Genomic DNA, 14976 nt, shown 5'->3' with positions numbered 1-14976 from the left:
CAAATTTATACTCCAGATAATACACCTTACAAATGTGCTTACTGGAAACTAAATAACTCCTTCCTAAAGCATGAAATAGTTAAAGCTCATATTAATAAATTAATTATATATTATTGGAATAAGGCTAAAAGGAAGGGCCTTTCTGCAACAATTGGGAACTTTTCAAATTTGGCAAATTTTTAAGGCGTTATGGAAGTCAGATTTTTAAATTAAGGAAAGCTGAAGAGGAAGAAGTCACAAGCAAGATCACCTCCTATTACCTAAAATCCCCAGAAGAAGTTTCAGAGGAAGATAAATTAAATTTAATAGAACATCAAAACAAACTGGATGCCGTGTATAAACACAAGGCTGAAGGCGCCTTCATCAGATCCAGGAAACGATGGCTGGAAGAAGGAGAACAAAATTCTGCTTACTTTTTTAGGCTTGAAAAATATTATTAAACTATTTACCAACTAAATATCAATGACATTATCTGAAACAATCCTAAGGAAATTGCACCTTTTTGTGACAAATTTTACTGTAATTTATGCAGCTCAAAATATAATAAAGAGATTTCAGCATCATTTCTTAACAATATTAAAAATTTACAAACTATTGATGTAGAAGATAAAAACTACTGTGACAGCCCATTAACTGTGGAGGAAATTTCTAAGTGCATCAATGCACTGAAGGCCAATAAATCCCCCGGCACAGATGGTTTATCTGCTGAGTTTTATCAGTCGTTCTCTAATCATAAAGCTCCATTTCTCTACAGGTATTTCTAGAAAGTATAGAGAACAACACTCTGACTCGAGGCCTAACCACACTCATTCCAAAACCAAACAAAGACCCACTCTGTATTGATAATTGGAGACCTATAAGTCTACTCAATAATGATTGTAAGATTATGGCTTCAATACTTGCTAACAGAGTTAAAGAGGTTTTGGACAGTTATTGATGAGACCCAATCAGGCTTTATGAGGAACAGACACTGACAACATCAGACTAGTTCTAGACTTACTTGATTATTCATACTTGGTGCCTGATGAAAGTTTTATTCCTTTCCTGGATTTCTATAAGGCCTTTGACACAATCGAACATCAATTCATTTTTCAGTCTTTAAAAAAGACTTGGTTTTGGACGTTTTTTTGTAACGCAGTCAAAACATTATACTCCAATAGCAGTAGTGCTATTAAATTGCCAAACGGCTCCACCCCTAGATTTGACCTAAAACGTGGCATTCGTCAAGGATGTCCCGTTTCACCATATTTATTCTTACTTTGCTCTCAAATCCTTACAACTCATATCTCCAATAGTGCCGTACAAGGAATCGGCACAGCTAATGAAGAGCTCATAATCAGCCAGCTGGCTGATGACACCACACTATTTTTAAGGAATGCAAACCAGATCCTCTGGCCTTAGAGGTGATTAATACTTTTTTCCAAGGCCTCTGGTTTATTTTTACTCTTAAAAAAAATGTGAATTGCTACCGATTAGGGATTGTCATGCAATGATATTTGCAATATTCCTGTTAAACAAGAAGTTACTTATTTAGGAATTTTAATCTGACCAAAAGTTAAGATGCTCCTCTAATTTGACACCAATTATATAGAAAACTAAAAATAAACTAAACCAGTGGCTTCAGAGGGATTTATCTCTAAAAGGAAGAGTGTTGATTACTAAAGCAGAAGCAGAAAGTATTGTGTTGTATACTTCATTATGTTGTTGTGATGTATACTAATTTCATTTAAATAAAGTTCTTTGGAAAAAAAAAACTTCGGAAAGACCTGCTTGTTAAACTATTTTTAGGTGACGGCAGAGGGGCGGTTAAGGGGTGAAAAGTATGACGATTCTAGGGGCCCTGACCAGCAGGGGGCCCTACACAATTTAATTATTTATATTTTCTTCATAGACATAAAATAAAAAAATCAGGGTCCTATCAAATATAAAATTAAATATTCAAAGATTGTTTTAGCAGTAAAAATTAATGTTACCCTTCCCAGATCAAAAAACACACATCCGTTTTTCCCCTGGACCCCCCTATCTGCGTTAAATGGTTCGTTCCTGCTTGGAGCTTAACAGTGATGTATGCAGCTGCAATCGGTAGAAGCTGCAGCTGAATGCAAAGGCGACTGTACCCAGTTACTATGCTGCTAAGGAAAGTTATAAAATCATGTTTTCAAAAACAAAATAGAGAAAGAGAGAGAGAGAAAAGGCAAGAGTGTTGATTTATAACCTAGTTTTTCTCCAAGAGAGGTGGGTAGACAAAAAAATTACCAACATATTCATATATATTTTACTTCCTGACCCGTCCTCTCCTGAGTGAAATTAAAGCTGCAGTATGTAACTTTTATATTGTTTTTTCAACATATTTTTTAAAACTGTCATTATGTTGTGACAGTATGGTATGAGAGGTAATCTATGAAAAATCTATTTCCTCTGCCTCTCTCATGGGTCTCTAGAAACAACCAGTCAGTGACAGGAGAGTTTTAGTGCTGTCAATCACAATCTCATTTGGTGCTGCTCATCCTTCCCCCCCTCGATTTGTGCCGTGCTGCAGCTAGCATAGCACAGAGCTGTGCAGATTCAAACTGTGAATGCTCAGTTTAGTTAGTATAGCTACCAATGATGGCAGATAAACGGTTTCTTGTAAATGATAATTTGTTTCTCCCCCATTAGCACATTTAGCAGTGAGTGAATGAGGATAATTGACAGCACTAAGACCCTCCTACTAGTTCTGATTGGTTGTTTTGGTCAGAACGGTGCATTACTTTAACCAGTAATAGTAATTCAGGAAGGAGATGGAGGAGATTGATTGTTTTCACAGATTATCTGTCTCATAACAAACTGCTATGATATCATGACAGCTTTAACAAATATGGAGAAAACATTTTTTATGAAAGTTATGTACTGCAGCTTGAATAAAATGCAACTACATAGGATTTTTGAGAAGTCTGGATTGCTTTATGTGTATTTTGCACGTTGCTTTTGACTGTTGCTCATGGGGAGACATTTCAGTATCTAAATCTAATAAAAAAAATTAAGTAACCTACTTGCTTAATTCTGGATGTGGACTGTAGGATGTTAAATTCATGAGCAGTAAATATTGTGCTAATTATCAGAATTGAACCAAAAAAAGCAAGGCAGATGCAAGCATTGAAAATTGTGATGCTTTTTATGGGTCAAATAGACTCAAAAAATTGTAACAGCAGCTGCATGGGGGGCCCGATCTAATTTTTTGTCAGGGGGCCCAAGATTTCTGGCGGCGCCCCTGGGTGACGGTGTTCCTATTAAAGTGCATTAGGTGACATGCTTTTTCTGATTAATTTATTTTTGACAAGTCTTCAGGAGTTGACTTCAAACGCTTTTGCAATATTCACCAAAAGCATTCAGCAATAGCACTTTTCCCAGGAAATGCATATTTCTAGTTTACTGTTCTTTGTCAAACCTTTCTCCGCGCACTCAAAACTTGTGTCTGCTTGGATCAAATCTCCGCTAACCCTAACCCTCCGCTTGCAAATTCTTTTCTGCTCTCTCTCTCTCTCTCTCTCAAAAAAAGTACTGTCGCCTGGCAACCTCTCACCCAATGGAATGAATGTGTTGTCTACTGGATGTAGGGAGAAACAACGATCTCAACTTTCTGCTCCGTGTTACAACTTAGAGATAAGGATTTTGCCCATACAGTCTGCGATAAATAGCTTTGCACTGACTTATATGACAGACAATAAGTCTGTGTTCTCTTCCTCACTAAATATCCACCAGCAGTGCGGTACTGATCAATCGCTAACAGCTAACAGCCTACTGATCTTGTTTGTTCATCCAACCACAGAAAATGGATCCAGTGAACCAACCGTGTTACAACTTAGTCACGACATTCTGTGTATCTATCATATAAAATTCTAAACCATTCTACCATAACTAAAAAACATCATAATCTATTATTTGCTCAAATAGATGGAGCATAAATTTGGAGTATAAGCATTACAAGTTTTGAGAAGAAAGACAATAAGTTCTGCTTTCAAACTGAAAATGTGTGCTCTTAATTTATGGCTAAAATATACAATTCTAAATGATTCTTAACTTAAAAACATCATAATTGCACCTGTTTGCTCAAATAAACAACTTCAAGAGTTTGAAGGGACAATCACTTGTTTATCTGTTAGTGCAAAGGCAGCAACAACAGAAGATAAATTGTAACAGCCCATAAAATGTATCTTCTTATCAGCCCCTAAACATAATGGTATGTTTAGGAGGTAAATAAATACTTGTTTTGTTTTAGCCTGATTTTATGTTGTGAATTCCCTTAGCTTTGCCTTCAGTTATGCTTTGCTTTTGTTCTGAAACACAGACTTCTACCATATTAGTCCTGTGTTTGAATCCACAGAACAATAAAAAGAATGTGGTGAATATTAACTAAAGTGTCCATGGTGAATTTTTGTTGTGCTACCAGTAATTAATTTGTTTCTTTTAGCTTTACATTTTTTAGTCTTTGTCGTCTCTAAAGCCTCAAGTCACCATATTCCGATTTATTTATTTTTTTTGCCTTAATGTGCCCTGTACCTGATCTTTTCATGACAGTCAGAAAAACACAGATCGGATTCTTTCGAATGCGATCCAGGCCACTTTGACATGTGTTCCTAAGTCCAATACTTACCTGATCTTTTCAAATGTGAGCTGAGTCTGTACGACCAGGTCACATTCATCAGACCTGAACTTCTTTGATACTCGACAAATGTCACTCTGCATCCTGATATGCGCAAGTGAGAAGAAAATCAACAACCATAGCTGACAATAATGAGGATTAAGTTAATGAGCTGGCTCTGGTTGGACAACTTTAAAATCGTAAGATATGCTCCACCATAATCATAACAGGTTACTTCTGCAAACACTGAGCACTACTTTTGTTATGGCGGTTGGCAAAGCACTGTGCACACTCTATGTGTGATGTTATTGCGCCCTCTACTGTGCGGCTTCTGCTGCATGCATGACACTTTCAGGTTGCTTGCAGTTCACACAGGAGATCCCATACAAGTTGCATATATTTGGAAATGTGGATGACTACACACACAAAAAAATCTAATTTCACAAAAAAATTGAATTTGAGCATTGAGGCCTGCAGTGTGAACTTAGTCAAACTGAGAGTAGCTTTCCCCTCCCAAACAGTTGTTTGTCTAAAGGCATGTCCTAACTGCCTTGGTTATGTCAAGTAGCAATAGCAGGAAGCAAGTTTCCTGAGTTAATCTTGCTTCTGTTTCCTGTACTGTCTATGCAGACAGAGATTATGCAATCTACCATCACAACCTTGAAAGACACACACACAAACACATGAGAATCTTGGGCTGAACAACAAACAAATGTTCACCATGTTTTTAGCAAAATCAAAATTTCTCTCTTGTGTTAACAAGATTTAAAGTGCTAAAAAGACTTTAAATTAATGGCATAAAATGTATGCCTTTATGCAATAATATAATGAACAAGGATGAAAAGTACATTGACATCCTTGCACAAAGAGGTGTTTGTATAAAATCTTTGTCATCTTGATGAAAGTCCTGTTTGATTGCTACATGTTTTGTAAAGTTTGTGTGATTCATATTGAAGAATTCTCCCCCTCATGTTGAGGAAGTGACAGCAGGGTTCTCTGGAGAGGACATTTCTGATCCAACTCCACAATGTCCACTTTAAGATGAATTTTAAATATCCCGATCTTGTCACTTTCCTTCTAAATAAAACCTCTTTCCTCTTTATTTGGCTTAGGAATTAAACATTTGTCCAAAATATCAAAGACTTCAACTATGTCCATGAAAAGCTTTGTTTACAGTGTTCCAATTATGTTCAACCACTGAATGCCATTGCATAAAACAAAACCTTATTTTTGTAATTTTTGCATGTAGCTCTTCATTTAAAGCAGTCTCCAGTCAATATTAATGTAATAATATTGACTGTAATATATATATATATATATATATATATATATATATATATATATATATATAAATAATGCTGTAAACATACTGTCATGTTTAAGGAGCACACCCTGGACTAAATCATAGCATCTCTGGAGGATAAATCTGCACTTTAATATTACATTAATATTGACTGGAGACTGCTTTAAATGAAGAGCTACATGCAAAAATTACAAAAATAAGGTTTTGTTTTATGCAATGGCATTCAGTGGTTGAACATAATTGGAACACTGTAAACAAAGCTTTTCATGGACATAGTTGAAGTCTTTGATATTTTGGACAAATGTTTAATTCTTAAGCCAAATAAAGAGGAAAGAGGTTTTGGGATCTGATATATATATCAGATCCCAGGAACAACATCAGACATCTCAGTCCAGAAATGTGCAGTTCTAGGCACAGCCAAGATACTGCGCAGAACCCTCAAGCTCCCAGGCCTCTGGTAGAGGACCCGAGCTCAGAGGATGAGAGAGACCACCCGCAGAGGGTGAGAAGGGAATTTATTTTTTTTTTTTTTGTAACATCCTAACTGGTTTTGAATGATGGCATTTTTTTTTTTTTTTTTTTAATTTTTATTTGGAAAGGCAAGATACAGTCCTTTTTACATTCCAGTTTACACCATAGAAATAAAAAAATACACAAGCCAATCCAAGGTTTTTGTATAACAACCGAACAACTAAAACAAAAGGAGTGAGTGGGGGGTAGGGAGGGGCCAAGTCCAGTTTTTCCTTTTGTTGGTGGTTAAACACAGTCAAGAGCAAACATTTCCCATAATCCTGAACTAAGATATAGTAAATAACACAACAGTACTTATTTGTAATGGACATATTTAGTCTACTGAAATAACCGGCTTTACATAGTTTGTCCATTTAGACCAGATCCTGAAAAAGGATTCCCTCCGACCATGAACAGAAAAAGATAACTTCTCCAGAGTGTAAATGTCCTGTACAATGGAAACCCAATCCTCCACTGTGGGTGTTTCGGGCTTCAACCATTTTCTAGTGATTGTCTTTTTGCTTGCTGCCAGAAGCACTAACAGGAGTTTTTTGTCGTCCAGACTCCAGTTATCAAATGAAATGCTTCCTAAATATATGGATTCACAATTACATGGGATTCTTTCAGTAAAGATGTTATTTAGGTGGGAACATATTTGCTCCCAAAAAGCCTTAATCACCGGACAAGCCCAGAAGATGTGGTGGTGATTTGCTCCATTTGTTCCACAGAGTCTCCAACATGCATCTCCGCTGCCCTGGTGTTTTTTCTGAACTGGAGTTACAAAATATCGAACAGAGTTTTTCCAACTGAACAGCCGCCATGTATTGGAGCTTGAGGTCATCCAGTGTAATTTATTAATCTGTTCCCAGTCTTCAGTTGTGATTAATAAATGTCCTTCTTTTACCCACTTGTTTCTTATGTAGTCTGTATCACCTTGTTTAGACAATAGAATACCATTATACAGTATGGAAACAAGTTTTTTGCATGAACCTGATTTCAACAGGGATAGAAACACTTTAAAAAGTCCTGGTTTGGCCGTATCCCAATTATCACATATATTTTGATTGAAGTAGGACCTAACCTGCAGATATCTAAAGAAGTCATCCTTCTCCAACCCTTTGGACCTCTGAAGTTCCTCAAAACTCTGAAACACTCCCTTCCGGGTAAATGTATAGTAAGTGGTTAATCCTTTCTGGGTCCATCTTCCAAATCTTCCATCAGTCTTGTTTGGTTTAAAAGCTGAGTCAAAGGCACACCATCTGAGTATTCTTATCTGGTTACCCAATTTACACATTTTAACAACCTTATTCCAAGAATCCAGCATGGTGTGTAATATTGACCCATGTGGTATACTCAGCCCCTCTTGTAGGTCCTTGTCCATTAGTACTGATATTAAAGGTATTCCTTCCACTGTTGCTTTTTCCAAATCTTTCCACTTAGCACTGTAAGATGGAGAGCATAGACAGAACACTGGTCTTAATTGGGTTGCAAGGGAGTAGACCTGTAGATTAGGAAGACCTAGTCCACCTTTCTCTTTCTTTAACTGCAGCGTACTATATCTCACTCTTGCTTTTTTCCCCTGCCAGATATATTGTGATATTATTCTTTCCCACTCTATGAAGCGCTTATCTGGGATCAGAATAGGTAAACACTGAAACATATATAGGAAGCGCGGGAGAATGTTCATTCTGACCGACTCAATTCTTGAGTGTAAATTTGAAAAAGGAATCAGACTCCATCTTTTCATGTCTGATCTCAGATTTGAAATTAGGGGCCCATAATTGACTTCAAAAATTCTGGAAAAATCCTTGGGCAATGTGACCCCTAAATATTTTATGGATTCTGCTTCCCATTTCCAATTGAAGAGGCTCCTAATATTGCTTTGTGGGTTATAGTTTAGTGTTAAAACCTGAGTCTTGGTAACGTTTATCTTGTAACCCGAAAGCGAACCATATTCCTCGATCGCTCCCATAAGTACATGTAGGGTTTTAGCTGGGTTTGTTATGGTCAACAGTAAATCATCTGCGAACAGTGACAACTTTTGTTCTCCGGATGCCATATGAACTCCAGTTATGTCCGTCCTCTGTCTTATCCACTGACCTAGAGGCTCAATGAAGAGGGCAAAGAGGAGTGGAGAAACACAGCATCCCTGCCTCGTACCCCTTTCCAGAGTGAAGCGGTCAGATAGGTCTCCATTAATTTTTATCCTAGCGGATGGTCTATCATATAAAGATGCGATTACATCTATTATGGTCTGGTGGAACCCAAACCTGGACATAACTTTGTAGAGAAAAGACCATCTGACTGAATCAAAAGTCTTCTCTGCATCCAGACTCAATACAAGAGTCTCCATTTTTTGATGGGTTACATGATTTAAAATATGCAGGGTTTTCCTGATGTTATCCTGAGTCAGTCTCTGCCTGATGAAGCCTGTTTGGTCCTTATGGATTATCACTGGGAGGATGTTTTCCAATCTCTGTGCGATTATGGCAGTAAATAATTTGTAATCAATATTTAACACACTTATTGGCCGATAATTTCCGCATTCCTCCTTATCTTTTCCCTCCTTAGGGATTAGTGAAATGGTTGCGTCTCTCCATGAAGGAGGGATTATTTTCTTTTCTAGTACATTGTTGAAAACTCTTACTAAAACAGGGACTAACTGATCTTGCATTTCTCTGCACTCGGAGGTAAACCCATCTGTTCCTGGAGATTTCCCTCCTTTCAACTTTCTAATCACTGATTTTAATTCTGCTTCAGTTATCTCTGATATTAATTGTTCGTTTTGCTCGTCTGTAATGCTAGGCAGGGTGAGTTGGGAAAGGAATGTGTCCATTTGTTGTTCATTATTCAATTTGGGTTGGGAGTATAGAATTTTGAAAAAATCACTAAAGCACTTCTGGATCTTTTCTACTTTTGTTTCAACTCTATTTGTATATATATTCTTTATTTTGTGAATAGCTCTGTCAGCTTGCTGTTTTCGTAATTTAAATGCTAGGAGCTTCAGAGATTTCCCCCCTGCTTCATAATATTTCTGTTTAGTAAAGAGAAGTTTCTTTTGTATTTCTTGTATGTTTAAGTCGTTCAGTTCTTTTTTCACCAACTCAATTTTGGCTCTTATAGTCCTCTTTAAGGTTTTGGAGTGCTCCTTCTGGAGTCTTTTCAGCTCTGTCTCCAATTGAGTTTGTTTTTGTTGTCTAATTCTCTTTTCATTGGAGGAAAAAGCTATTATTCTTCCCCTGACTACGGCCTTTAGAGCATCCCAGAGTATTGCCGGACCCACTTCATTATTATCATTCTCTTCCAAGTATTGTATGATTTCAGTTTTCATATTCTCCTTAAAGATTGTACTGTTTAATAAGTTCGTATTCAGCCTCCAGAGGGTGGATCTGCTTTTTTCAGCCATTCGAAGGGAGATATAGATTGGGCTGTGGTCCGAGATTGAACTGGATCCTATTTCCCAGCTTTCCAATCTATGCACATCTTTTTTAAACATAAAAAATAGTCTATTCTTGAGTATACATTGTATGAAGAGGAATAATGTGTGTAGTCACGACTGGTTGGGTTCTTATCCCTCCATACATCCACTAGTCCCACTTCATCCATCATAATTTTCATTCTTTTACTGATATGTTTAGAGTTCGTTTTTCCATTCGATGAGTCCAGATTTGAGTTTAACCTAATATTAAAATCCCCCGCACAGATCATTACACCCTGACTTTTTGTTGCTGCTAATTCAAGAATTTTCTTGTAAAACGACCAGTCGCTGCCAGGTGGGGCATAGACATTAATAAAACTCATCAGGACACCATCTATTTTCCCTGTAAGTAACAGATAACGACCCTCCCTGTCTTTATGTTCTGTAACATGTTCGTAGCACAAGGAACTCGATATTAAACAACCCCTCTTCGTTTACCGGAGCTGTGGGAAGAGAAATAAACAAATTTAAACCCCATCTTGGTCAGTTTGGCATGTTCAGAATCATCTAGGTGGGTTTCCTGCAATATTGATATCTGAACTTTATCCTTCCTGAGTTTAGATAATACTCTCCATCTCTTAATCGGATTATTTATGCCATTTATATTGAAAGAAGCCACCTTTAACTGTGTCTTCCCCATTTGTGTAAGTGTTTTCCCCATGTCACTGATGACCCTGAAACTCCCCCACCACTCACTAGAACTGACATAAACAGATGAACCAAAAATAAACATATAAACAGGAACCCTAACAGAACAGAACATGTTCAGCCTCCAAGGCAGGGGTCTGTTGATTAGACCCTGTTGAGCTTCTTGGAGGAAGCCCAGAAGGGAAAAACCTCCCATAAAGTTGAGGAGGGCCCTTACAGGTGGCAGCAGCCCAAATAGGAGTGGACCCCAAACAGACCTTTATAAAATCCCATCATCCTTAAAACAGCCCTCTGTACACTTATCTCTTAAGAGGGAATGAAGGTTCCCTCAGTTCTTGGGTGGAGATGTTCTTCTAAAAGCCCGGAGCCTCTCTTTATAGTTTTCTCCTCTTGCAGAACCGGAGGAGCCCTTCTGTTTCCTCCCCTCCTTCCCGCTCCAGGACAACCGCTCAATCTGCTCCTTCAGGGAGGCTGGAGATCTGATGATTTTAACTTTGTAGCCCTTTTTAGCCAGATCCTCGGTGGTCTCCTCTATGGTGTCGTAGGTCCTGGTCCCCTCTTTATGTTTCACTCGCAGCCTCGCCGGGAAGAGAGTCTGAAATGGAACACCGTTCTCCTTCAGGACTCTCCGAACCTCCGTGAACTCTCTGCGCTTTCTGAGGATGGCTGGTGGATAGTCATGATCCAGATTTATTCGTTTTTCATGCCAAATAAATCCTTTTCGCTGCCAGGCCTTACGGAGCAACAGCTCTTTATATTTGAAGTTCAGAAATTTCACCACTATCGACCGTGGCGCCGCTCCCTCCGGTGGCTGCGGACCGAGCGCGCGATGTGCTCGTTCAATCTGCATGTCCGGCTGGATGTCTTCCAGACCGAGCCCCTCTTTAAGTCGAGCTTCCACAAATGCAGCCATGGATTCACAGTCCTTTTCAGCCCCCTCTGGAACACCGTAGATCCTGATATTTTCCCTCCTGGATCGGCTCTCTAGGTCCACCATCTTATCTTCCAGACTCACGTGTAGCTTTAGCAGTTCTGCTAACACTTCCTCCGTATTTTGGGTTCTTTCCTCCGTCTTCTCCAGCCGTTCCTCTATTTCGCTTATCCTTGCATTCGCTTTTCTTATTTCCTCTTTAATAATCGAGAGTTGTTCCTTAGATTCCTGGCGGAAGCCTCTAAGCTCTTCTAATAGGATTTCAAGGCTAGCCATTTCGATCTATTAGCTTAAGGCCACGACACGTTAGCTGTACCTGTTCGTGAAACTTCTCATCTTCCCTCTTCTAATTATAGTGTCTTTGGGGCTTCTTTGTCGTCTTACCCCCTTTAAATGACTTTCGTAGAGCAATATTACTCAGTTGAACGGGGGTAAATCAAGAATTTCTCCGGTTGTCTGGGGAGACTCTCTAGTGAGCTGCCATCTTAACGGTGTTCCGGCCGGAAGTCCGAATGATGGCATTTTGCTCTCTTTTGTATGTATTACTTTTTAGGAACTGCAGTATTTTTCCTAAAGAATAAAGTGAATATATTTTCCTGACAGCTCAGGTCACAAGATGGTTCCTTCACATTCTTTGACTTGTGATTGAGAGATAGGAACTATTGCATGTTGGATTTGCAGTTCTAAAGTGCAGGTTTAACCTCAGCAACAAGAAAAACAATTCCTGAGCCACCTCCCTTTCCCGCCCCTAAAAAAACTGGCTATGTATGCCTCTAGTTATGAAATTAAAGGCATACATAGCTTGATAGCTATGCTGATCCCAAAGGGAATCAATATAGCTATCAAATTTATGCCATCAATAACATAATTTGTTTTTTGGTATTCTACAAATGAGAGAAGTTTGGACATGGTGGATTTATAGTTTCAGCACAAAGATAGCCTTTTACAAGGAGTCTTCACAATATTGTCACAAAGACTTTGTTTTTGTAACTGTACAAATAGGCAACAATATATACTCACCAGCCACTGTATCAGTTAGACTTTGGCAGATGTCCTTTGGAATCAAAAGTATTTTTGAACTGTATTTGAATTAAATTCCTCAGAGCATAGCTTGAACATGATTTCATAAAAATTCCTCAGATGTTGATAAGATTAGTCATGATAACAGTGGTGCTGTGGAAATGATCCTGCTAGCCTTTCTCCATTCAATTCAATTTATTTATATAACACCAATTTGCAACAAGTAGTCTTGAGAATTAGGTCATGCTTCCTATTGGAGGCTGGATTAGGAACAATCATATCAAAAGATTATTTGAAAAGTTATATATAAAATGGAGTGAGATGCGTTGTGGTTCATACTGTAGCTGGTGAGGCACTGACTTAATCATAATCAGATTTACAAATATAGACCCCCTGCATGTTATTGCTTACATAGGGAAATATCGCAAACGGAGGCAAACAGATTATTCTTTTACATGTCATCCATAGCCGCGCTGCCATGGCAGAACAATTCCATTAACTCAGTGAAACTTGGAAATGTAGGCAATATTAATTTAGTGCTATGCTCCACATCAAAGGGTAAAATCTAAGTACTAACCCACTGGTAGCTTTTAAGGTTGCCCAATTAAACCATGTTTAGTTCTGGATCTGAGGATGAGGGGTAGAACCAAAACCAAAAGACCAAAGAGGTCTAGAAGGTTGATACCACTGCAGCACATCTTTAATGTATTGTGGTGCTAAGCTTTTCATTGACTAATAAACTAACAACAGTATTTTAAAGTCTATTATCTGAGTCACAGGGAACTAGTGGGAGGACTTCAGAACTTGGTGATGGGCTCTATCTTCATGGTTTTAATGAGAATGCAAGCAGCAATGTTCTGGATCAGCTGCAACTGGACCATTGATTTGTTAAGTAGACCTCTGCAGTAATGCAACTGAAGATAAATGCATGGATGAGTTTCTCTAGTTCTTGCTGGTACATCAGCCCTCTAATCCTGGAAATGTTCTTTAGGTGACAGAAGGCTGCTTTTGTAACTGTCTTTATGTGGCTCTGAAGGTTCAGGTCAGATTTTAGCCTGATCGCTAGTTTCTAATTGTAATAGCTGAAGCTATGTGTTGACTCTAGAGATCGTTCTTCTTTAGGTCCAAATATAATAACTTCAGTTTTGTTAATGTTCAGCTGGTTAACCATGTCTGAAAATATAATGACTAGTTTTTGTACAGAATGTTTAGCAGTATGTTTTACCCAGAGTTTTCACGCTTCCTCTGTCACTGTTTTTCTCCTGAGGCAAGGGCTGTGGTGTCTGTGTGGGCAGAACCGGATGGAAGCTGTGGGAGGAGCTGCTGGACAAAACAGAGCCGAGCCAGAGCTTTACGATCAGATGATATTCCAACGCAGCACAGCATGGTGGCTCAGCTGGAGAAAGACAGGGAGGGAGGCGGAGGAAAGGCTGGGAGCAAGAAAGAAAAGGATCAGGTAGGAGCAAATGGGGCAACATTTAACACCCATCCTGTGCCTGTCTGGGGGAAACAACATCGCATTCCTTCTGAGTCAGCTGCAGACAGGCTGAAGAGGGACACAGCTGGGGTAGAAAAAATGTTTCTGGGGTGAAAGAAGTTAGAGTGACTTAAGTTAACTCACACAAGTTTTTTTCCCTCACACATATTGCAAAGTAGTTGGTAAGCTTGTTAAAGAAGTTCAATGTATAAACGTAGCAAAGGGCATTGATCTGTAAAATATTTTTGTTGCTTTAGAGTCCCTGAAAGGAATTAAAGTCTACTGTTGTTCTAAAACACTGGGTGACTACTTGTTTTTGGTAGGAACATGAATGTGTAGAATCCACAAGAAACACATTTCCCATTAATCTGTCAGCTCTTTAGAATTGTTGGTGCATACACCAGTGTGTTTACAGGGGCAGAGCAGATATGAAACACTGCTGCTTTCAAAACTAACTTAGGTAAGAAATGTGTCTCAGTCAGGCAGCTGGCTCCGGAGGGCTGCCTGTTGGTACACTAATCTGTCGAGAAGAGACAGCAGTAAAGGATGTTCATGAGTACTGTTTAGTCTTTTTTCCTTTCTTTTATTTTAGTTTTGTCTATGAACATCAAAATAACAATAAAGTTGTTAATATATCTGTAATCAAATGTTATTTGGTTTTTGGAATCACTACTGCGTTTATTTTCTATGAAGGCACTGATGGCTTATCAGGCAGCCTTGTTTTTCATTAATGGCAAGTTTGTGATATAGTTAAAATTGTTGGTCTGCTCCAAATGACAATGACAATGTAGCCGTCAGCCCATGGCTGAAGGAGACTGCTTTCACACTCACAGTTACTGTCTCTTTTTGCATTTTGCATTATTATGCATTCTTAGCCAGGCTGTTCCAGCATGGTCTCTGACTTTAATAACGTGACCTCTGTACTCAATGCTGTGGAAGTTGATCTCTACAAAGTTTAAACAAGACTATTTTCACTCTTTTTCTAAAA

Source organism: Poecilia mexicana, unplaced genomic scaffold (assembly GCF_051168715.1).
Source record: "Poecilia mexicana isolate PSO_F unplaced genomic scaffold, ASM5116871v1 scaffold_8, whole genome shotgun sequence".
Taxonomy (NCBI): Eukaryota; Metazoa; Chordata; class Actinopteri; order Cyprinodontiformes; family Poeciliidae; genus Poecilia; species Poecilia mexicana.
The sequence above is the reverse complement of the archived record's forward strand: the minus strand, read 5'-3'. Positions refer to the sequence as shown.